The sequence below is a fragment of the Trachypithecus francoisi genome, unplaced genomic scaffold (assembly GCF_009764315.1).
Source record: "Trachypithecus francoisi isolate TF-2019V2 unplaced genomic scaffold, Tfra_2.0 Lachesis_group18, whole genome shotgun sequence".
Lineage (NCBI taxonomy): Eukaryota > Metazoa > Chordata > Mammalia > Primates > Cercopithecidae > Trachypithecus > Trachypithecus francoisi.
In genome coordinates, this window is record NW_022681463.1 from 6,279,456 (window position 1) to 6,302,544 (window position 23,089).

General features: G+C 37.7%; 1 protein-coding gene across 1 annotated transcript in view; it reads right to left on the reverse strand.

Moving 5' to 3' along the window:
• MYO16 (myosin XVI) overlaps nt 1–23,089 on the reverse strand; it is a 569,170-nt gene that overhangs the window by 236,824 nt on the left and 309,257 nt on the right.

Sequence of the window (23,089 nt, forward strand, 5' to 3'; positions counted from 1 at the left end):
CCAGAAGTAATTCTTATAAAAGGAGAATGAAAAAAGTAGAACTTTTGAAGGATAATTTAAATAAATTGATCTTGTTATTCAATGTGAACTATCACTCTTAGAAACAGAATTTACTACAATTATCGATGATAAAAATCTCAGCTGTCTGAGCCCACTTGGTAAGCAAGGAAAGATGTAAGACAGGCCCAAGTCAGTGACAGCTGCTCTAGCAACGGAGATCAGGTGAAGAGGGTCGCAGGGAATGCAGGGAAGGGTAGCATGGGTGACGCTGGCATGAGCCTGCTTCTTACAAGGAAGCCCAGAGATAATTCTGGAATTTCTGGGAGGGCATGTACCCCACCTCTTCCACATCACTGATGTATAGTATGAATGGGATCAATGCTGTACTAATTTTCTGCCAATGGGTACACTGTTCTGTTATTATTATTGTGCTTACAGGGTCAATATCCATTATTTGGTTGGTTGTTAAACTGGTATTTCCTTGCTTTTTCCAAACTGCAGAACCAAACTGGCAAACACCTCAGTCTTCGCACTGTATTTTGTTTTTCACATACAGTACGTAATTCTAATCCATGAGGGTCTATAATACATCGCTTCAATGACCATTTTTTCTCTAAAAATATAGTCATAATTCTATAATATCCTGCCCGTAATATCTATTGTTATATGTGGTAGAATATAAGCTTCATAGTTAGAAGGGAGAGAATTTTTTAAAAGCCTTCATACAAATTTCACATGTTAAAGAATATAATACAAGGAGAGGAAAAAAGAAATCATTCAATATATTTTCCTAATTGACTTAGTTTATAAGAAGAAAGAATAAAAATAGCTTTATAACTCATAGTGTGTCCAAATAAACTCTACATGGATTAAATGCTGGAACAAGAAATTAAAATGGTGTAAGAAAACAAATGCGATTGTTTTTTCTGATTTCAGTTTTGGGAAAACTCAAAATAAGTGTTTTAAACTATTGAACACTTTTCAACTATTAAACACTTATTCAACTATTAAACTCCTTTGCAGGATAAGTAATATAAATAAAATTGTTTCTGTTAGAGGTAAATGTTATGTAAAAATGTATTGCGTCATTCGTTTTGGTTGGTACTTTTCAATCTACTGAAACATCTCTCCAGTTTTCTGTTCACCATCCAGCATCCACGCATTCTCCTCTCCATCCTGCTGGCCTTACGATATGCACAAACAGATGTTTGGAATGATGTTCGTTCAGTGCTAACAATGCTGCTGAGGCTTAGGGTGATTTTTTTGTTTGTTTTGGTCGTGTGTGTGTGTCTATGTGTGTGTGTGTTGGGTGTGTAGCGGGGTGTGGTTTGGTGTGTGTGTGTGCTGAGTGTGTAGTGTGGGGGTGTGGTTTGGTGTGTGTCTGTGTGTGCATGCTGGGTGTGCAGCGGGTTGTGGTTTGGTGTGTGTGTGTGTGTGCTGGGTGTGTAGTGTGGGGGTGTGGTTTGGTGTGTGTCTGTGTGTGCATGCTGGGTGTGCAGCGGGTTGTGGTTTGGTGTGTGTGTGTGTGTGCTGGTGTGTAGTGTGGGGTTGTGGTTTGGTGTGTGTGTGTGTCTATGTGTGTGTGTGTGGGTGTGTAGCGGGGTGTGGTTTGGTGTGTGTCTGTGTGTGCATGCTGGGTGTGCAGCGGGTTGTGGTTTGGTGTGTGTGTGTGCTGAGTGTGTAGTGTGGGGGTGTGGTTTGGTGTGTGTCTGTGTGTGCATGCTGGGTGTGCAGCGGGTTGTGGTTTGGTGTGTGTGTGTGCTGGGTGTGTAGTGTGGGGGTGTGGTTTGCTGTGTGTGTGTGTGTTGTCTGTGTGATGCGTTGCATCATTTTTCTTAAAGCAGTTTAGTGATAAAGTTTGTCAGACTTTGGAGATGTTCAGTCTTGGGGTAGGTTTAAATACTTTTTGGTTGGTTAACTTTAGACAAGTTACTTAAATATTTTGAACTGGAGTTTCATCGTGTGTACAAACAGAAGACCAAGTAAAATTTGTCCACCTAGATCACTGCTAGAATTAGAGGTGATATGAAGTTCTAAAACAAATAGCTGTTACACAGGGTTTCCCAAAAGCTACCGCTTTTTAAAAAAAAAAATTTTTTTTAAGTATCAACCTTTTTTTTTTTTTTTTTTTGAGACGGAGTCTCGCTCTGCCGCCCAGGCTGGAGTGCAGTGGCCGGATCTCGGCTCACTGCAAGCTCCGCCTCCCGGGTTCACGCCATTCTCCTGCCTCAGCCTCCCGAGTAGCTGGGACTACAGGCGCCCGCCTCCTCGCCCGGCTAGTTTTTTTGCATTTTTTAGTAGAGACGGGGTTTCACCGTGTTAGCCAGGATGGTCTCGATCTCCTGACCTCGTGATCCACCCGCCTCGGCCTCCCAAAGTGCTGGGATTACAGGCTTGAACCAACGCGCTCGGCCTTTAAGTATCGATCTTATTAAAATTACAAAGAAATACAATTTGAAAAAATTAGAATGAGAAAGATATTTTCCTATACACTTTTTCTGATAGTTTAAATTGGTAGAGGCTTGCTCAAAAACAATTTAGTTATAAAGCTTTGCAATACTCATATCATTTGAACCAGTACTTCCATATATAGGAACCTATTCAGGCCGGGCGTGGTGGCTCAAGCCTGTAATCCCAGCACTTTGGGAGGCCGAGGCGGGTGGATCACGAGGTCAGGAGATCGAGACCATCCTGGCTAACACGGTGAAACCCCGTCTCTACTAAAAGGTACAAAAAACTAGCCGGGCGAGGTGGCGGGCGCCTGTAGTCCCAGCTACTCGGGAGGCTGAGGCAGGAGAATGGCGTAAACCCGGGAGGCGGAGCTTGCAGTGAGCCGAGATCCGGCCACTGCACTCCAGTCTGGGCGACAGAGCCAGACTCCATCTCAAAAAAAAAAAAAAAAAAGGAATCTATTCTAAGATTTTCAGAAATGCTTTTGAAGACTTATAAACAAGGATGTTCATTGTTATCTTAATTACTACAACTACAAGAAGAAATCTTTATTTATATCCCACACTGAAAACACAATTAATTAAATAGCATGGACCCTATGATAAATTAAGAAAGCAATATATAAATTCTGTATAAGTAACAACCCCAATTATATATCCAGAAGGCCTGGAAAGAAATAGAGTGAGCCTTGAAAAAGGAAATGGAGACATTGCTTTACTTCTTTTAACTATTCTCAATTTTCTAAGGTTTCTATATTGAAACATCTATTTTTATAACCAGCAAATATTTCATTGATGTGTATATAAAGGTAATATGAAAACACAGGAAATGTTCATGAACAACATTAATCCCAAAACAAAAGCCAGAAACAAAATGTATACACCTTTAGTATACTTAAAGTATAATTAGAACTATGTTAAAAAAGAAACGTAAGACACAGGAAAAATAAAGTGTATGTTAACAGTACATGTAATAAGCTGGTAGACCCGGAGGTGATTTCTTAATTTCCTAAATGTTCTATACTGAGTATTATAAGAATATTTATCTTTAATGTTATCTAAAAAATATATTTGGGCATTTTCCATTTTTGTAGAGAAAAGTGACACCAATATCCCTAAGGGCAGAGAGGGGAAACGACAGGCCCGTCGCAGTAGGAGAAAAGTGTTTGGTTTTGCCTGTGATAAGAGATGCTGCCAAGGCAGGGACAACTTAAGGAGTCAGGAGAAAAGTACTGGGGCCTCTCCCCTGAAGGCCGGGTGCTGGTCCCAAGCACGGATGCCTCTGTCCACTGACATCAGGGTCCCCATGGCAGGCTCTCAGGTTTGACTGCCCTCCTTGCTTCCCAGTTGACCTTGGCAGAAGAGACCTATGGTCATGGCATATTGTTTTGATAGAATTTAGGGAAAAGAGCAACAGATACCAGTGACACCATGTCACTTCATACATACCTGCCTCCCTTACAAGGATGGCAAATTGCATCCACACACAGAGAAGAGAAATTTGGCCACTGTGGCATGTGTGGGTGGGCAACATCATGACAGGATGGGTTCACATTGGGGAAAGTGAATGATTAATTAGTAATTTAGAGTGGCATACATTTGATTGGAAGGGTATTCCTCTTAAATGATTTTTTTTCCACATTTCACAGAGACCAACTCCAAACATACTTGGTTTTTAAAAAAAGAAAATTCCATTGTCAGGAGAAAAATTAAATGCAAGTTTAAAGCATTTGAAGGACTACTGCAATTACTGAGACGCATAATATGTTCATTTAAAATAATTTATTTCATCATTTATGACTGAAATATGTGTCTGTTACTGCAATAGCAACCTTGGCAGGATAGTAATAAAAACTTTTAGCCAGCAAAACGGCCATACTACATAGCAGTCCGCATGACTGTCCTTTCTCTTATTGATATTTGACTCCTATTCCACAGGCATTTAACTTAACATTCAATTTCTGACAAGGGGGAGCAGAGAGGTCATGTGATCCAGCCAAGACTCAATCCTATAGGCAAAGTTAACATATGAATTAGACGATCTGTTTCAGTTCAAATTCTGCCTTAGAATTCTCCTGAGAGCTTTCCTGATAGTTAACAAAACTGTCAGCTTGCACTGACATATTAGTAAAATGCAACACCCTTTACATCAGACAAAATATTAAACGCCAAGACATCAGTCTGGTTTTCATTCTACCTTTCATGTAGATAGGTATAGGGTGGAGAAAGGACTGAATTAAACAGAATGTCTATCTTAGAACATGGGCAAACTCACTCCATCTGAGCAGAACAATCTGATGGTGTGTACAAGGCTGCTTTTGTCCTCAATTATCCTCAGGCAAGGAGATTCCCTAGAGAGTTATCCAAGTAGTCAGTTTAGGAAGTAGCTTAACCCTACTTGGCACAAAAACCTTTAGATGACTTAGACCAGTAGGACCCCAGATGGGGCAAGAATTAAATATAAACACATTCCAGACATGAGCAATCTTGTCCAGACCTACTGCCCTTGGGATCAGCTGCACGTACATAGAGGCTAGTGCTGGAATGTCCCTGGAGACACCGAGCATTCATCAACTGCACTGTCAATATGCTGATTTATTCATTTACAATAAGTTTTGCTTTCCTTAGTTGGCATGATGCCTCGCTGTGGAGGTGAACCCTGCTTAAATCTTACCTTATTTCAACCTCTCAGTCTATGAGAGAAACTTGGGGGGAAGAAGTAGGACTCTAGGATTGCATACTTTTGGGGGTTCCTCTCTTTTATTCTTTGAAGAAAGTACCTGAGACTTCTCACTTTCTGCAACCATGCCAGAAATTATGGACAGCCTTTGCAATTCTGACAGTTGAGCTAGAAGCTGGGAGTAAACAGAGGCCCTCTGGCCTTCTCTATCCTTTATGGTAGGTACAAACTAGCATCTTCCTAGATACAGTCATTCCCTGCACCTTTCCCCACAGAAATACATGTTAGGAAGTACAGAACTACGGACCCCTTGCAAGGAAGACTACAGTAACTAGACTTCGAGAAAATCTGGGATGCAGGTGAACACTGGAGTCCTGTGCATGAAGCACTGTTAAGAGCATTTAAAAATGCCTCTCCTCATTTAATCCTAGCAGATACTGAGATACAGAATGGTGAAGTAAGCTGCCCCAAAACACAGATGAGTATTAGAGAGACCAAGCATTTGAACTTGGCCATCTAGCTGTAGGGCCTGTGCCTATAAGGTCTATGAAGCACTGCAGAAAACTATTTCCAATTGCTGGTCTTACACCCGAGTCTAACTCTGCTCTCCTTAGAAACAGGAAGGGCACTGCCTGCACTTGGGATAAGAAAGTGAGCAGTTTATCAATAACTGTAGTAGTGATAAGAATATACATAGTAACAGATCACTTATATCCTTCATAGTAATAAAAGCCACACTCACACTTTAAAGCATGAAGTATCTTTTTCTTTTTCTTTTTTTTTTTTTTTTTTGAGATGGAGTTTTGCTCTCGTTGCCTAGGCTGGAGGGCAATGGCATTATCTTAGCTCATCACAACCTCTGCCTCCTGGGTTCAAGTGATTCTCCTGCCTCAGCCTCCTGAGTAGCTGGGATTACAAGCATGTGCCACCACGCCTGGCTAATTTTGTATTTTTAGTAGGGATGGTTTCTCCATGTTGGTCAGGCGGGTCCTGACCTCAGGTGATCCACCTGCCTCGGCCTCCAAAAGTGCTGGGATTGCAGGCATGAGCCACCGTGTCCAGCCAAATACTTAGTATCTTAATAAATTTGTGTTTTTATATATTATATGCTGCATTTATAACAATGACATATACGTCTGTTTTGTTACAAAAAGCGTCTTTAGAAACAAGAATCAAGTCAACCTACAACACAATTTAATTACTTTTCAAAAACAATAAATAATATTTATGTTGACTCATATCTCTACTCTCAAACAAGTCTCATTTCAGAATAATAGTAGACTAAGTAAGACACCAGTAGTCCACAGGTATTCTGTAATCGTGAAAAAGCATGGTTATGAAGCACAGATAGAAACACGGATAAATAGTTATCACAAAGTAGTTTGTGTCCAAAAAAGAGCCAGAAACAAAACTGTACTTATGGGATGTGGAGCATCAGGAACCCGCATACATGGCTGCTGGTAGCTTGAAGCTGAACTTTGGAAAATGCTTTGACTTCATCTACCAAAGCTGAACACATGACTACTGAGTGACCCAGAAATTCCACTCGTGGGCTTGTAGCCTGGAGAACAAGTATGTATGTTCACCCTAGCATATGCACAAGAATGTTCAGGCTGTTTTGTTTTGTTTTGTTTTTCTGAAACAGTCTTCCTCTGTCGCCCAGGCTGGAGTGCAGTGGCGCAATCTCGGCTCACGACAACCTCTGTGTCCCAGATTCAAGCGATTCTCCTGCCTCAGCCTCCCAAGTAGCTGGGATTACAGGTGCGTGCCATCACAGCCAGCTTTTTGCATTTTTACAAGAGTCGGGGTTTTGCCATGTTGGCCAGGCTGGTCTTGAACTCCTGGCCTCAAGAAATGCACCTGCCTTGGCCTCCCAAAGTGCTGGGATTACATATGTGAGCCACTGCACCCGGCTGGGGCTGCTTTATTTCTAATGGTCAAAACTGGAAACAACACAAGTGTCCATCAATAGTAAAATACGTAACCGAATCATATGCAGAGGTATGTCCAGACATCTTTTTACAAAATAATATTATATAGGAATACAATAAGAATGAATTACCACTATACTCAATTTCAGATGTGTGTCTCACACAGGAAACATTGAGCAAAAAGAGACAAGAGTGCTGGGTTGATTCTACGTCTTTTTTTTTTTTTTTTGAGACAGAGTCTTGTTCTGTGGCCCAGGCTGGAGTGCAGTGGCATAATTTTAGCTCACTGCAGCCTCTGCCTCCTGTGTTCAAGCAATTCTCTTGCCTCAGGCTCCCTAGCAGCTGGGACTACAGGCACGCACCGCCATGCCTGGCTGATTTTTTTTTTTTTTTAAGTGGAGACAGGGTTTCACTATGTTGGCCGGGCTAGTGTCAAACTCCTGACCTCGTGATCTGCCCGCCTCGGCCTCCCAAAGTGTTGGGATAACAGGCGTGAGCCACCATGTCTGGACTACATCTTAGTCTTTATGGAGATTACCTGTTATGTTACATGTGTAAAAATAGACTGAACCGTACACATAACATGCACTTTAGCTATGTTCTACCTCGATACGGTTTGGCTGTGTTCCCACCCAAATCTCATCTTGAATTGTAGCTCCCATTATCCCCATGTGTCATGGGAGGGACTCCTTGGGAGGTGACTGAATCATGGGGACAGGTTTTTCTCATGACAATCTCATGATAATGATTAAGTCTCATGAGATCTGATGGTTCTATAAAGGGCAGTTCCTTTTGCACGTGCTCTCTTGCCTGCCCCCATTAAGACGTGCCTCTGCTCCTCCTTCACCTCCCACCATGATTGTGAGGCCTCCCTAGCCATGTGGCACTGTGAGTCCATTAAACCTCTTGTTCTTTATAAATTACCCAGTCTCGAGTAGGTCTTTATTGGCAGAGTGAAAACAGACTAATACATATCTCAATAAAACAGTAAAAAACAAACAAAATTTATGCTCACTTGGGTCACAACTATGCACTGTGATAGAGATTATTAGGTAAATATTTGTTAAATGAGGAGCACTTAAATGCAGATTTATTTTGGCACTGCCAAATCAAACGTGATGTTATAACGGTGAAATTATTATGGCTGGCTCTGGCTACTACAAGAGGCTCAAGCATCAGTCATTAGTAGAAAGATTATCAGCAGGGAAGCAAATTACCAGCAAGATGTTTGAGTGACCCAGAACTTAAGGAAGAACTGAAAATACATTCTTCATGAAGTTAAATACACTGACCACAGTATTTCTCCCACTAGTGTTTTCACTGATGGTTAAGAGTTATATCTGGTCTCCTCCCTATGTCTGTGACGCCCTCGTCAGCTACACATGGCTCTGTCAAAGTGGAGATCCACTTCTTGGGGGTATCTTCAGGATAATGACTTTACTCCCTCCAACAAAAATGATAGTTTCTTGTGTTCAAGCAATTATGTGGATGTGAGTCAGCGAGACAAACTAGAGGGAGGCTGCTTGTTGCTGAGGTATGTTGTCAAGGAGGGATGGATTTCCTGACCATGTACATCAACTAAAGAAGCACAGCATGAATAAAAGCTTTTTAAAACCCAAGCAATAGCAGTACATGAAGTCAACTCAGCTGTCCGCTACGTGGGGTTTGTACTTGCTATCTCAAAGTCAGTGACCAACTATATTATTCTGCATCCCATACAATAACAGAGAGTGGTTATACCTATATTCTTCAAAAAAAATGAGTCTGTATCATTGTATTTGGACTACCTTTAGTAAAATGGTGAAGTCAAAATGAAAACTTACATGAATATGCAGGAATTCTGCAGCTTATTTGTCTTTTCAAGGAAATATTAATGTCAGTATTATATCAAGAAGAGATTTCTCCTTTCCTTTCTGTCTGTGTCTGTTTGTAGATGACTGTGGGACAAAGTTCAGCATCAGGATTCAGGACTTGGAATCAGGTTAGCCCAGTGATATTTGAGAGATCTCATGCCACAAAAGGATCCACGCATATCGACATACGGATAGGCTTGAAAGGAGAGTGAGCCCTGAGGTGTATCTGAAGCTTATGTTTTGGTTTTTGACAAACCTGAGGGTCACAGAGAAGATAGTGAGCCAGAGGATATGACCAAGGTTTGTCAAGGAGTGCTCAGGAATATTATAAGGAAACTCAAAAAGCACAAAATCCAAGTACATGGGTCTGGTTTACAGGCCAGCAATTCAGGAAGAGAGACAAAGTTGGGACCCCAGCAAGAGTAATCCGGATAGGTGGGGTGGAAGATTTCTGTGATTGTCAGTGAAAACGTATGATTACCAACCATCGAAAAGAGAGTTTTCCCTATGTCTGAATCCCGTGTGAATGAGTGAACGAGTTCTAGCGGGCACATGCTTCCCTGCAAAATAAAGCCAGCCATGGCAAATGTATATGGATGGTGACTGCAGGAAAGGCAGGAATCCAGGTTCTCCATGGAGTTCTAGTGCTTCTCCGGGACTTGGACTTGTTACGGTAGATGCCCTAGGAGAGGCAAGCTAATCCAGGTCATGAGTTTGAGGATTTCTAAGAGTGATCTTCTGATTTGCAGCCTTCAAAATTCACCCATTATTAGTGGCCCTACCAATTCTCCTAAGACCTCGGGATCCATGGAATTGGATGCATTTTTAGCATCATTTGGGTTGGGGAAGGCCAATTCAGAGGTGATTCATTATGGTATAAAGTAGTGAGATTGCATTTGCAGAAAGAAAGTTTTGTGATAGAGCAGAGTGAAGACTTTGTACAGCTGCTGGCTGAGCCTTCAGGGTCGCTTATTGAGCTCCGTGAATATTTTAGAAGCATTCACAAAACAACGCTCTTCTCAGGGGTGAAAACCTTTCCTGGCTGATTAATTCTATTTTGTCTTTTCTTGATGTTAAATCAGTATACTGAGAGTGCTATCGGTAGTTGGGTCAACTTTTACTAATGAGAGGTGAGGGAGGACTCAACATAACTGTTTTGCAAATGGAAAGAGAAGCCTATGGGCACTTCCTCACAATTTCGACCTGTCAATCAGAAAGTACCGTAAAGCCTCACCGTGCCCTTCAGTCTTAACAATTGAGAATGGAAGACACGGAACCTGTCCTCAGGCAGCGTTCAGTCTATTTGGAGAGCAACAAGCTGGGAGAGGTCATCTTCACTTTTCGTAACATTGAATTGCTTGCCTGCTTCCGCTGGCAGAAAGCAGCAGTCTCCTAAGGCACATAGTGTTTTGGGCTCCAATGCTCCTAAATATTTTTAAATAGGCTACTGAAGAGTTTTTCAAGTGTGTCCTGAGTTCTATGGCCAACTAAACCTGGCTACTCTTTATCTTACGTTCAAAGCTTTTCAGTCCATTGGACTGTGTGCTGTTTCAAGAGAATGTACAACTCTCTTTTGGACCAGAGGCACTCCCTTTCTTGAATTTTAAAATTTGTTTCATAGAAATCTTGAATGAATATCCCACAGAATGTTCTTTGGGAAACCCTTTCCTGGGGCCAATCACTTTCTTCCTCCCACAATTCTCACGTGAGATTCAGATGGAGAAATGCATTGGTAAGAGAGAAGGAGGAAGATAGGAGAGAGAAAGAGAAGACTAGAGAGATGAAATCAATGGTACAGATGGTATTTGTTTCCAGAAATATAATTTTGATTTTACTCTGCATGGTATATTTATTTTGTACTTCAAACCAATTAGAGAATTACAGTCTACCTTTCTTGTTTTGATTTAGCCTTTGGCCTTAGAGCGCATGCATATTATCAATAAAAAGTTCAAATATTACTGGCAGTTGGGAGATGGATATCAATTGAAAAGGTTTTTTTTTTTTTTTAATTAAAAATGAAAGACAGTGTGGCACTAAATCATTCCAATTTTAGCCATCCCAATCAGAAAATTGACTGTGTCTTGGAGTGCTATAATGTATGGATTGGTCTGATGTATCCAAAGTGTATTTTAAGAGCATAGGATATTTGGGTGTTACTGACAATTTCAAACTTATCCTAACTAGGAATTATAGACTCATAGGTCTTAAGATCAAAAACAAGCCAAAGAGAGATGTAGGCTAAACCTCCATCTGTAGGCAGATGGGATGTGATTATCACAATTTTAGGGATGAAGAAAATTAAGATTCACAAGACATAAATGTTTATCTAAAGATTTCATTAATGTTAAGTAGCAGGCTCAGAATAGGAATTCAGATCTTTTGCTTCCTATTACCCTTTAAAAATTTAAAACCCAGTTAAAAGATAAAACTACTGTATATGTATGTAGACAAAATTTACATGCTGCATACCACTTCAACCCTGTAGCTAAGGGCTACAGTAAAAAGTGCTGCTCACTTTTTTTTTTAACTTATCATGCTTTTATTAATAGAGTTCCTTTTCTCCCTTAATTATCTTCCAGCCCGAACGTTCCTTTTTTATTTTTTTATTTTGGTTCTTTAAAAAATAAATTGTATTGTGTATGTTAAAGTAGACAATGTGATGCTATGAGATACACATATATAGTAAATGGTTATTAGAGTGGAACTAATTAACATGTCCATCACCACACACAGTTATCCACACCCCTACCTCATGGCAAAAGCAGGTATATTCTACTCATTGAGCAAAAGTCCTGAATACAACACACTGGTATTAACCATAGTCCTCACGTCCTATATTAGTCCTTTTACTTGTTCATCCTACATATTTGCTACTTTGTATCCTTCTAACTCCATCTCCTTATTTCATTTCCTCCAGGGGCTTCTGGCTACTAAGTGTTTTACAAAGCACTTCTGGATCTTTCTGCAATCTAGTACAAGTACTAAAAATCAACAGTCTTCCTTACCTGAAGGTTTGGGATTTTAATGGCCCAGAAGATGACAGAACAGAGTTTGAAAACACTGAGAAGGCAGATAATCTCAGAATCTCCCAAATCACTCATAAAATGGCGAGCTGTCTTTTCAGTAATGAGCTTCAAATGCACATACAAAAAAATGTGTGATTCCAAGTAACAGCTACGAACATTGAATTAGAGACTTGTAGCAAGGCAATGTTTCTAGATAACCAAGCACCACAAAACTCAAAACAGTAAGTAGTTATTATTGTTCATAATCGTGTGTGTCACCTTGGGCCGCCTGGCAGACATTAGCAGGTTCAGGATGACCTAATCCACCGGCCCCACAATTGGCCGGCTGAAGGCTGGAGCAACAGGACTGTCTGTCTCATCTTCCAGCAGGCCAGCCTGGCCTTACTCACATGGCAGTGACAGGGATCCGAGCGAGCAGAATCATGCAAGGCTTCGGAGTTGGCACACCATCATTTCTGCTGCGTTCTGTTAGCTAAAGCAAGTCACAAGGCCAGCTCGAATTCAAAGGGAAAGGAAAAAGAATTAACCTCTTACAAGAGAAGCACCAAACGTATATTGTAAGGGCATGGATGCAGAGACTAATAAAAATTGGGATCACTTTTTTGCAGTGTACCACATGACACTTCTCTTGATAATGGCCTTTAAGCTAGGCTTTAATTATTGTATTAGTTCATTCATCATTGCAATAAATACATATTGAGCCCCTTGATTGGGAAAGCACTGTGCTGCATTCTGGAGATTCAGATAGAAAGGAATAAAGGATAGCCTTGCCTGTGGAGACATGTCCATATTCACATAGATTTAGCTCTCGTAATAATTTCATTTGAAATAAAGAAATTACCTATATTTTAAAGAGTTATTTACAAAACATTTAAGCTTTAAAACTAATCTTTTTTCTCACTGTTTTGATGGTCATCAACGTGGGAGGCATTTTTGCAAAAACTCAGGCTTTTAAGTCTCGCATGCCACGGTTCATATCCCAAGCCCACCATTTCCTGGCTGCGTGACTTGGGCCATTTACTTAACCTCTCTGAGTTCCAGTTTCTTTATCTGTAAAAGGGAGACAAGAATGCCAACCTCATAGCTAATGTCAATGTAAACTGTAATAATCAGCAGCTCCAAGCCTGTCTCATTTACAGGTAATATTCAAAAATAATAACCACAATAATCATACCTTCACAACTTCTCACACCTGCACACATAAATACGGCAGGCTTGGAAAATGTATTTTCCACTAGACAGTATGTGAAGAGAGAATAGTTCAAAGTTTGAGACGGAGAAAAACTGAAAATGTCCTTTAGTTGCAAAGCACATCCTCCTTAATTAGAAAATTACATTCGAAAAAGGCAAACGATATTTAACTAGTGGTAGTGACATTTCCTTCCTGGTGTTTTTTTCGGGGACAGACAGGGTCACAGAGAGCCAAAAAGGGACATTCTGCTCTCCTTTCTGTACGGCACTGCAGTGTTATTTATTCTGGCAGAACTGCCACTATGCTCAAATGACAGGCACAGAGAGCATAATAAACAAAGATTCGGCTAACTTTATCGAGCAGGACAGTTATCAGGGGTTGAAAAGAGGCCAAATGCATTTCCCCAGTTAGAAATGAGATGAGAGAGCAGGAATAGCTAACAGTGCAATGAATTTTTTCCTTTATATAAAATATACAAGCTTTAGCCTCTGCACTCTTGGCTCAAGAAAGAGCTAGCAAAACAAAACGCTAAAAGGATTTTATTGGCCTTTTAAATCATTGTATTTCATATACATTTTGTTATTAAAACTATGTGGCTCTCAATATTTGTAAATAACCTATTAGTCATTAACAGAAAGAAAAAAAACTACTGTTTAATATTAAAAATGACATATTCTCCTAGATAAATCTATTGTCCTCTCCATCTCCTGAAAAGATGTACTTAACACAAAATACATAGTTCTTTATTGGGTCAATAAGCTGCACTATTCTTGAAGCAATTTATCATAGATATCATGATTAATATTTAAATTTAACCACTATTTTGTCTACAGCATACTTTTCTAAAAATAATGAGTGATAAATTTTTAACCATTGTGTTGCACTTATTATCTGATAATTTAAAATTATTTTTAAGTATTATAATCTGTATGATACTTTGGTAAAACCCCAATACTTTTCTATTCCTCTAGATTCTTCTATTTGAAAATAAAAATGGTCTCACAAAGTAATGCAAAAACAAATGCACAATTGCAGAGAAAAGGTTTTTAGCTCTTTAGGAAATCATTATACATATGGGTATTTTGGTAAGGAAATGGAGCAGAAGGGGGATTATTTAGAAAGCAGGTTTGTCTCAGATAATTGCTAAATTGTATAGTTTGGGTTGTCATGGTAATAAGCAACGTGATTTAAATAAGTCTACACAGAAATAGAAGTCACTCATACTATATTCATAAGAATCAAAGAAATCTCATTATTTAATGGTAAAAAAAAAAAAAAATACATATCCCCAGTTTGGATGAAGAAGGGAAAAACATGGTATGTTAAAGTTATTTTTCTGACAAACTGATTGTTATTTTACCTCTGAAGGAACATAAAGACAAAATATTTAGAACTAAACAACAAAGGCAGCACTACAGATAAAACTTCTGGGATACACTAAGAGGTATTTAGGAGATGATACTTTATAGACTCAGGGTAAAAAAAAAATCATTGGAAACTATGAAATAAATATTCAGCTCACGAATTTAGGAAAAAATATGACCCAAAAAGTCAAAATTTAAAGAAAGGAAAAAGAATGATATAATAAATATCATTAATATTTATTTAAAATAATATTTTAAATAAATATTAATTTAATTATTTAAAATAATACAACTACAGAAAATATATTTTTGAAACTTCAGAAATTAATTAAACAAAATAACATAAAAGTGAAAATGACAACAAAACAAAAATATGATTCTTGGAAATAATTCGTAGAGGCAGATTCTTGAGCAAGAATTATCAATGATGTTGGGGACAGTGCATACTCAAACAGTATCAGGAATGTAAATGTCAAACTACAGTTGAAATAGAGATTAAAAGATTACTAAATAAAGCTAGTTATGATTTAGCTAGTGAATAAAAGTATCAAAGCAGACAAAATTCCAGAAAATACATGTGACTCAAAAAAGAAAGAAAATAATCTGAAACTATAATATACATTGTAAAATAATCAGTACCCAAAAGACAACTCTCCTTTCAAATGCTCAGAAGATTTTAGGGAGATTTCACCAGACATTAAAGGAGTATATGATCTTCATTCAGTACAAACTGTTTTAGAAAAAACAGAGAGAGAAAGAAAAGAGAAAGCTAACTAACCTACTTTTTAATGTACATTTGATAGCAAAAGATGGCATAAGAAGAAAAACAAAAGAATCTCATCTCACAAATAAAAATAAATGCAAACATAAATAAAGACTAGAAAGTAGAACCTAGTATATCATGAGCAAACAGGGTTTGCAGTATAAATGAAGAATGATTCAATGTCAAAAAATAAACATCAATGCAATTTATAACATGAACAAAGAAAAGAAGGAAATTGCTATGATCTTCCTAATAAATAAAGAAAACCATTAGAAAATATTTGTATTGCCCGGGCGCAGTGGCTCAAGCCTGTAATCCCAGCACTTTGGGAGGCCGAGACGGGTGGATCACGAGGTCAGGAGGTCGAGACCATCCTGGCTAACACGGTGAAACCCCGTCTCTACTAAAAAAAATACAAAAAAAAAAAAACTAGCCGGGCGAGGTGGCGGGCGCCTGTAGTCCCAGCTACTCGGGAGGCTGAGGCAGGAGAATGGAGTAAACCCCGGAGGTGGAGCTTGCAGTGAGCTGAGATCGGCCACTGCACTCCAGCCTGGGCAGCAGAGCGAGACTCCATCTCAAAAAAAAAAAAAAAAAAAAAGAAAATATTTGTATCCATCCATGATTGAAAACACTAGGCAGAGGTTATTTACAAATGTAGTACTTAATGGCAAATATTCAGTTGCCATTATTTTGGAAACTAAACAATAAGATCCATTATCATCACAAATTTTCCACAAGTATTGGCAGTGCTAGCCAATGTGATGAAATAAGAAGAGGTAAGATGCACAAAGAAAAAAAGATAATTATGATCATTTACGTAAGAAAGTAGTAAGCCATTTCACAGGAAATTTATTACAACTAATAAGAAAAGTCAGCAGGATTTCTACATATAAGATCAACATAAGAAACTCAAGGTTCAGTATTCCAATAAATTAATACATAATAGAATAGAACTCATTATAGCCACACACACAAAAAAATCATAGAAAAAGAAATAAAATAAAGGTGTGCATAAAATTGACAGAAAAAAATCAAATATTATTTAAGGAATACAATAATAAATGTTGAAATATATTTGTGGAAGAAAAAAAAATAGCCTAAATAGTGTAATTTTTCCCATATTAATCTATAAATTAATTTCTAGTCAACATCCCAGAAGAATTATTTTATGGATAGAGTCAAACTGATTATAAAATTAATATGTGAAAATAAAGACCCCAAAATAACCAAAACACATAAGAAAAATAGAACTTACGAGAAGTAATTAAAGCAATATATCATTGATATGGTTTTAGTAAAATAGATTAAAAATCTAGAGAGGGGTAAAGAAACATTGCTAATAAACAGGGAAGGGATCATCGAATATTTAACTAAAAATAAAAACTTTATCAACTCCTTACATACACAATAATTTTCTTGCTGTGCTGAAAATCTAAAGGTTTTTTTTTAAAAAAAATGTAAGATGACCTTGTGGTAGGAACAGAACGTCTACGATAAGGCCTAAAGCTGAAGCATGGTATATGATTGCATAAAGCCCAGTGAACATCCGTGGGCATGCGCCAGGGTGCAGGGCACAACTTGCTTTGCCAGAAGATGTCGACTTCGCTTGCAATCAAGAAAATGCAAATAATCGCTCTCCTTGCCATTCTGCCACTAAATATACACCTCAGGGGAAATTCTAAACATATATCTCAAGAGACAAGTAGGAGGATACAGCACTGCTTGCAACTGAGAAAAAAATGAAAAGAGACTTCAGGATCCATCAACAGTGAAAGAGATGAGTATACTGAGATTTCTTCATCCACAGGTAGTGCAGCAGTTAAAAAGAATAAACTAGGTCTCGAGGTATCAATATAGTTAAATTCCAAAAACCATATGAATTTAGCAAAGGATGTACAGAATAAAATATACTGTAGGATAGCATTTCTGTAATTCTTAATTACTCACAATGTTATATATTTGTTATGAAAATACAATGGCTAGAGAAAATAAAATGTGGAAGACTACATGTATGTGATGCTATTGTTGTCTCTGGGGAGGGAAAGGGAAAAATGCATCATACAGGGAAACAAAAGGGACCTTGGTTATTTTTAGTGGTTTCCTTCAATTTTTAGTGGTACTCACCTACGTCTTCTATGATAATGAAAATCTGAGGCAAAAGTTGAAAAATGTGAATAGTATTAATTCAAGTTAGTAGGTAAATGGGTGGCTTGCCTGGATTCCTTTTGTACTCTGCTTGACTACTGAACTTTCCCCAAAAAGATAACATAATAAAAGAGGCTTTTACGCATGAAATAGACAAAGAAAAGTCTGGAAAAGTCTATTTTTATTTTCTCACAAATGCACAGGAAGTGTTATTTTGTAATGCATTTGAAAATTATAAACATAAATTCATTTATTATGAATTAAGTACTTTCATGATAAAGGATAAAGTAATGAATAAAATATATTTGATACCAACATTCAATGACTAATAAATGGATTGTCTAGATTTTGGGATTCTTATCTTTCTTACACATATCCTTTTGATTTGTAATGATCACCAATGAGTTTGAATCTTGATAATCATTTCAATAAAATGATTGATATAAGGGAAAAAGTAGAAACATACACAAAAACACATTTGGTTTTAATCAGATTCATTTATCTGTGTTCAATCCTCACTTCAGAAGCAAGTTTCAATTTTTTCCCAGTTTTTGTACTGTTAAATGAGATTATATCTCCTGTCCTTTTCCAAAAGTTTAATAGCAATTGATAAAATATAGATCACATCAGAGAGAAAGACAGAGAGATAAAACTTCATTTATGAGGTGTTAAATATGTCATATGGTCAGATGTTTTCCTGGGAACATTAATTTCCAATATTATTATCAAAAAGTGAAAATATGTAATTTCTGGAAGTTTTCTTATTACTCTGCAGTTTCTAGACGTTTTCTTATTACTCTGCTTTTCTACCATCTAGTCCACCATTTAGATTAAGTTTTTTAATTTATTTCATGCTCAGAACACTGAGAAACATTGCATATTCTCTCTCACCATGATTCCTGGAATGTTAAGGGCAAATTGTATGTGGGTTGATAAAAAATACTTACTTTTAATATGTCTCTGCTTTATAATGAATAGCCTCTGATCCCACCTCACTCCATACTACTAACAATTACTACAGATTATCTAGTTAATGACATGGATAGTCCCAAAGGGTGGAAAACACTTAAATGTGAAGTTAGGTGATGCTTATTATACAAGTTCCATTTCACATGGAGGGTGGAAGGCATATACATTCTAAAAAATCATGTTGCTTATTTTCATTAAAATATTTCCCAACCACCTACCTCAAAAAGGAGGGTGCACTCTCAAAAAGGAGGGTGCACTTAGGCTTCTGGTAGAGGGAATAATGGCAAGCCTTCATCTAAAGCAAAGGAGACGTGTCTATAAGGAAGCATGGCTGGGGAAATGAGGTGTTTATGCCCTTGTGAGATTTTCCAAAATGGAAAATTCCCTCATCATACCTGAGATGCTCCCGACGGCTGCCTCCCTTGAAAGAGATTAATTTTCAAAGTTTTAACTCAAAGATTTAACTTGCCCAGTTGACCTCAATTACTTGCAAAATACTATTTATGCTTTGTAAGAACAATTAAGTGCTCATATGGCTACATTCCAGTCCTTTTAAAAAGTCATAAATTTCACCTGTTTTTTTTTTTTTTTAATAAAAAACCTCTTTGTTGAAAAATTTGAGAATAAAATAATCACAAGCATTTACCCATAGAGCCCCAAGCATACACACACCTGACTAGATTTGGGGGCCTATGCATCCAGCAAAACATGAGAAAATGGTAAACCCCTGAAGACTACAATAGTGGCCTTTTTAATTAAAAAAAAATAGTATCCCAAAGCTTAAAGCATATTGATATATCTCCAACTGCTATTGTACTTAGCAAGCATACCAAGGATTCTACAGTAAAGATGGGTAATTTTTCTGCAGAAGTAATGGCAACCCACCCTGCATAAAAAGCCAATAAATAAATGCATGAATAAACCTATGAGATGAAATTTGAAAACAGTCATGAGATGCTAGGTAGTCTTCATAAGTGATCTATACAAATAGTATAGATGTAAACTGTAATCCAAAAAGTATTTTAATAGCTTGCTTACAGTGCAGCTGAAGGATGTTCCTTCCTTAGCTCCATCTTCAGGCTCAGAGAACATTTTATAAACAAAGCTCTGGTTTACCAAGATCCTTGAGAAATACTTCCTTAGAGCTGAAAATCGAATCCACTAAAAATAATCTTACAAAATAGGCTTAACATGCTTAGTGTCATTTTACTGTTTTAAAAATTATGTTATCCATCTATTAGGAGGTATCTCAGAATATATTTTTAAAATCACAAATTTTACCTAAAATACAAAAATAGAATTCTTCAATTTACAAAAACACAACAAGATCATTATACAAAAGACTTAAACTTAAAAATCCTCAAGAATTATAAGGAGACTCTGAACAACATTGAGGATATTAATCCAGAATGTATTAATTTTCTAATCAATAAACTAAGAAATTATTATAACCCAATTATATGGTTTTCTGGGGGAGGAGGAACAATGAATTCCCAGAAGTTTTGTGGAAAACTGTATTTATGTGTGTGTGCATGTTTGTGTGTGTGTGTTTATGGCATTTGCTGAATTCCCACATTAGACTTTGACCTAGTAGAGGCTGAGATACACTATAAAGTTTCATAAGTATATTAAGTGCTACCTGATTGTATCAGTCAGAGACATATGAAATTATAGAAAACTCTATCACTTAATGTGATCAGCAAGAAATATTCTCTTATATTTGAAATCATTGGATACCCAAAAAGCACATTAAGATACACCTATACCTATTAAAAACCAATAGTATACAAACTGAATTCTTAGTAGAACAAAACCAAAGTGTAGAATTAGGAAATGAGAACGTAAGCCAATTTAACTTAATCCACTTAAACCAATTAATTCACCTCACTTTCACAGCATCAAGGTAAAGATCAGCCTTTTCTGTCATTCGGTTAGACAGTCTTCAGACCAAACATGGATTATCCAAAATGCCACTGGGAGGGTTTTTTTTTTTTTTTTTTAAAAAAAACCAGCCAGCAGAAATCTTCAAAGCTATAATTACGTTTTCTCTATATGGAATATTTTTCCCTCTAATTAAGTAAAGATAACAAGTTTCACCTAATGAAGAAGTACAATTTTTCTGAACAATATTAAATTGCTTGTTACAATCTTATTAGTGCAGATTCTCTATGTTCATTTAGACAGTAACATCCTCTTAAGTGTTGTCAGATGCTAGGGATGAATGTACTCACCTAATACACTGATATCACCTTCGATTTACATCATACTGGATGTGTTCTTTTTTCTCTTTTCTGAGTGGAGTCATCAGTTTTGAGACCCTGGGAAGCTGTCATTCACGGTCAACATTGCCACCTTCTATAGATCACCTCAGTCAGACTTGGGGACATGGGGGCACTGTTGTGAATGTGCTGATGAAAATCTGGATCTCTAGGAAATCTCACATTGGCTTAAAAATCATTTCCCTTATTATCAAAATATGTGAATTCAGAAATGTGGTAAGATGCAAAAATTATCCTGCTGATGATTTCAGGAATTGAATCACTGGATTAACATGTGAATTAAACAAATAATAACCTTAAGAGAAAATGACTTCCCTTTCTCTTTGAAACATTTTCTCTTTTTCATTGGTAGAGAATCTGTTCAATACTTCCTTCTGTTATTTAAACCCATAATACAATTATACTGGGTAGCAAAGAGAAGGTTTAATAGTTTGAGAAATGTCACAAGTGATATATTTTCAAAAGCCTTCATTTTTTTCCTCCATAATTAATTTCACCTTGTGAAACAAAAAAAACGAAGGCTCCGGTTACTGGAATGGGAACCCCTTGCTTCTTGGTGAAAGACATGGCCACTGTTATACTTACATCCTTGAGCCTCATTCCTGTTTCATTCTCCCACCTGCTCCCAGACACTCCATGGGATCCCCATCTCTACAGAGCACCTGTCCCCTGTTCCCAATATCTCCCCCACCTCAGCATGCCAGTTCCTTAGTTCAGGCACTGCGTGAGCCCCTCTCCACTGGCAGGACCTTGTGTTGTTCCAAATCCTATTTTTCTTGAAAAAATAAAAATAAAAATAAAATAAACACACACACACACCCCTACCATTTAGGAAATATCACTGTTTCTAACCCATGTGGATCTTATTTTTGCAATACTAAAAAACCACAAACCACTCTTGACCCTAGACAGGCATGTTACAAACATGTCAGACCTGTGACCTAAGAGAAAGAGTGGCAGTTGAGCAATGCAAATCCATGATCCTTGCTTACCACAAGGCAAACCCGAGCAAAACACTAAAAAACACCACTCCTATCTCTAATAGTGTTCTATGAATCCTGATATTTCTATTTCCAAAGAACAAAATACCTCCTTTATCTGCTACTCTGTGAAACAAAAAGATCACGAGTGAAATGTAAAAGGAAAACTGGGATATATCTTGGGCGTCCACCACGTGAGTCATCTGCATTGTTTTCAACAACTCTCCCCTTCTCCATAAATAAGCTAATATAAACTAAGATGCTTTCTTACCAGCCACAGCCATCACTATATATATACACACACACACACACACACACATACATATATGTATGTATATATTTTGAGACAGGGTCTCAGTCTGTCATCCAGGCTGCAGTGCAGGGATGCAATCAAGACTCACTGCAGCCTCACTATCTTGGGCTGAAGCAATTCTCCCACCTCAGTCTCCCAAGTAGCTGGGACCACAGGTGTGTGCCACCACACCTGGCTAACTTTTTGTAATTTTGGGGGGAGTGGGTAGAGATGGGGTTTCACTATGTTGCCTAGCATGGTCTCAAACGCCTAAGTGATCCACCCACCTCAGCCTTCCAAAACGCTGGGAGTACAGGCCTGAGCCACCACGCCTAGCCCCATCACTACTGTCATTACAACAACCATTCCCGTTGTGCCAGATACTCTGATAACAACTTAATATGCACCACCTCATTTAACCTTCAAATAACCCTGAAAAATAAACAAGTTCTTGCAGCCTGGGTGTCAAAGAAACAGGCCTGGATAACCAAATAACTAGTTTATGAGAAATGAATGCAATTAATCATAATGTTTTTAGATGTTTATGTTTAGGTCAACTAAAATACTATAAGAATGTAATACATGAATTCATAAGAAACCAAAGGCTCAGTGAAACAAATGATCTCCATATATATGTTAGAAGCTCAGCACACACCATTTTATTCAGAACTTATGTTGAAATAAGTGATAGGTTTTGATGTTTGAAGACATTTGGAGAACTCTCCAAAGTTTCTACAACCCTGTACTTGCCCAGACTTCTATTTGTTTGTAAAACCCCAAAGAAGGATTCGAATGAGGAAAAACAATAATTTTAAATTTAACATTGTGAATTCAACCTTGGGGATATAAGTGCTGCATTATAAAACAGGCCGAATTTTAGACATTGCAAAAATGATTGATCTTTTTTTAAAACAGTTATTTTTCATTATACTTTAGTAGCTCCGATCATGTATCTCATTTCAGAATCCTATGGATGATATCCTTTATAAAAATTAAATACTCTTTAGATCATGGTCTTTGTTTATAGAAAACGAGCAACTGGAGTGTGTTCAACTCCTCAAGGCACTTTCCCATTCTCTAGCCTCTCTCTACCTTCAACCCCAAGAATTCCTGTCTAAGAGGCACACTTGGGAAAGTGTGGGGCCTCAACCTATTAGCCAGGTGA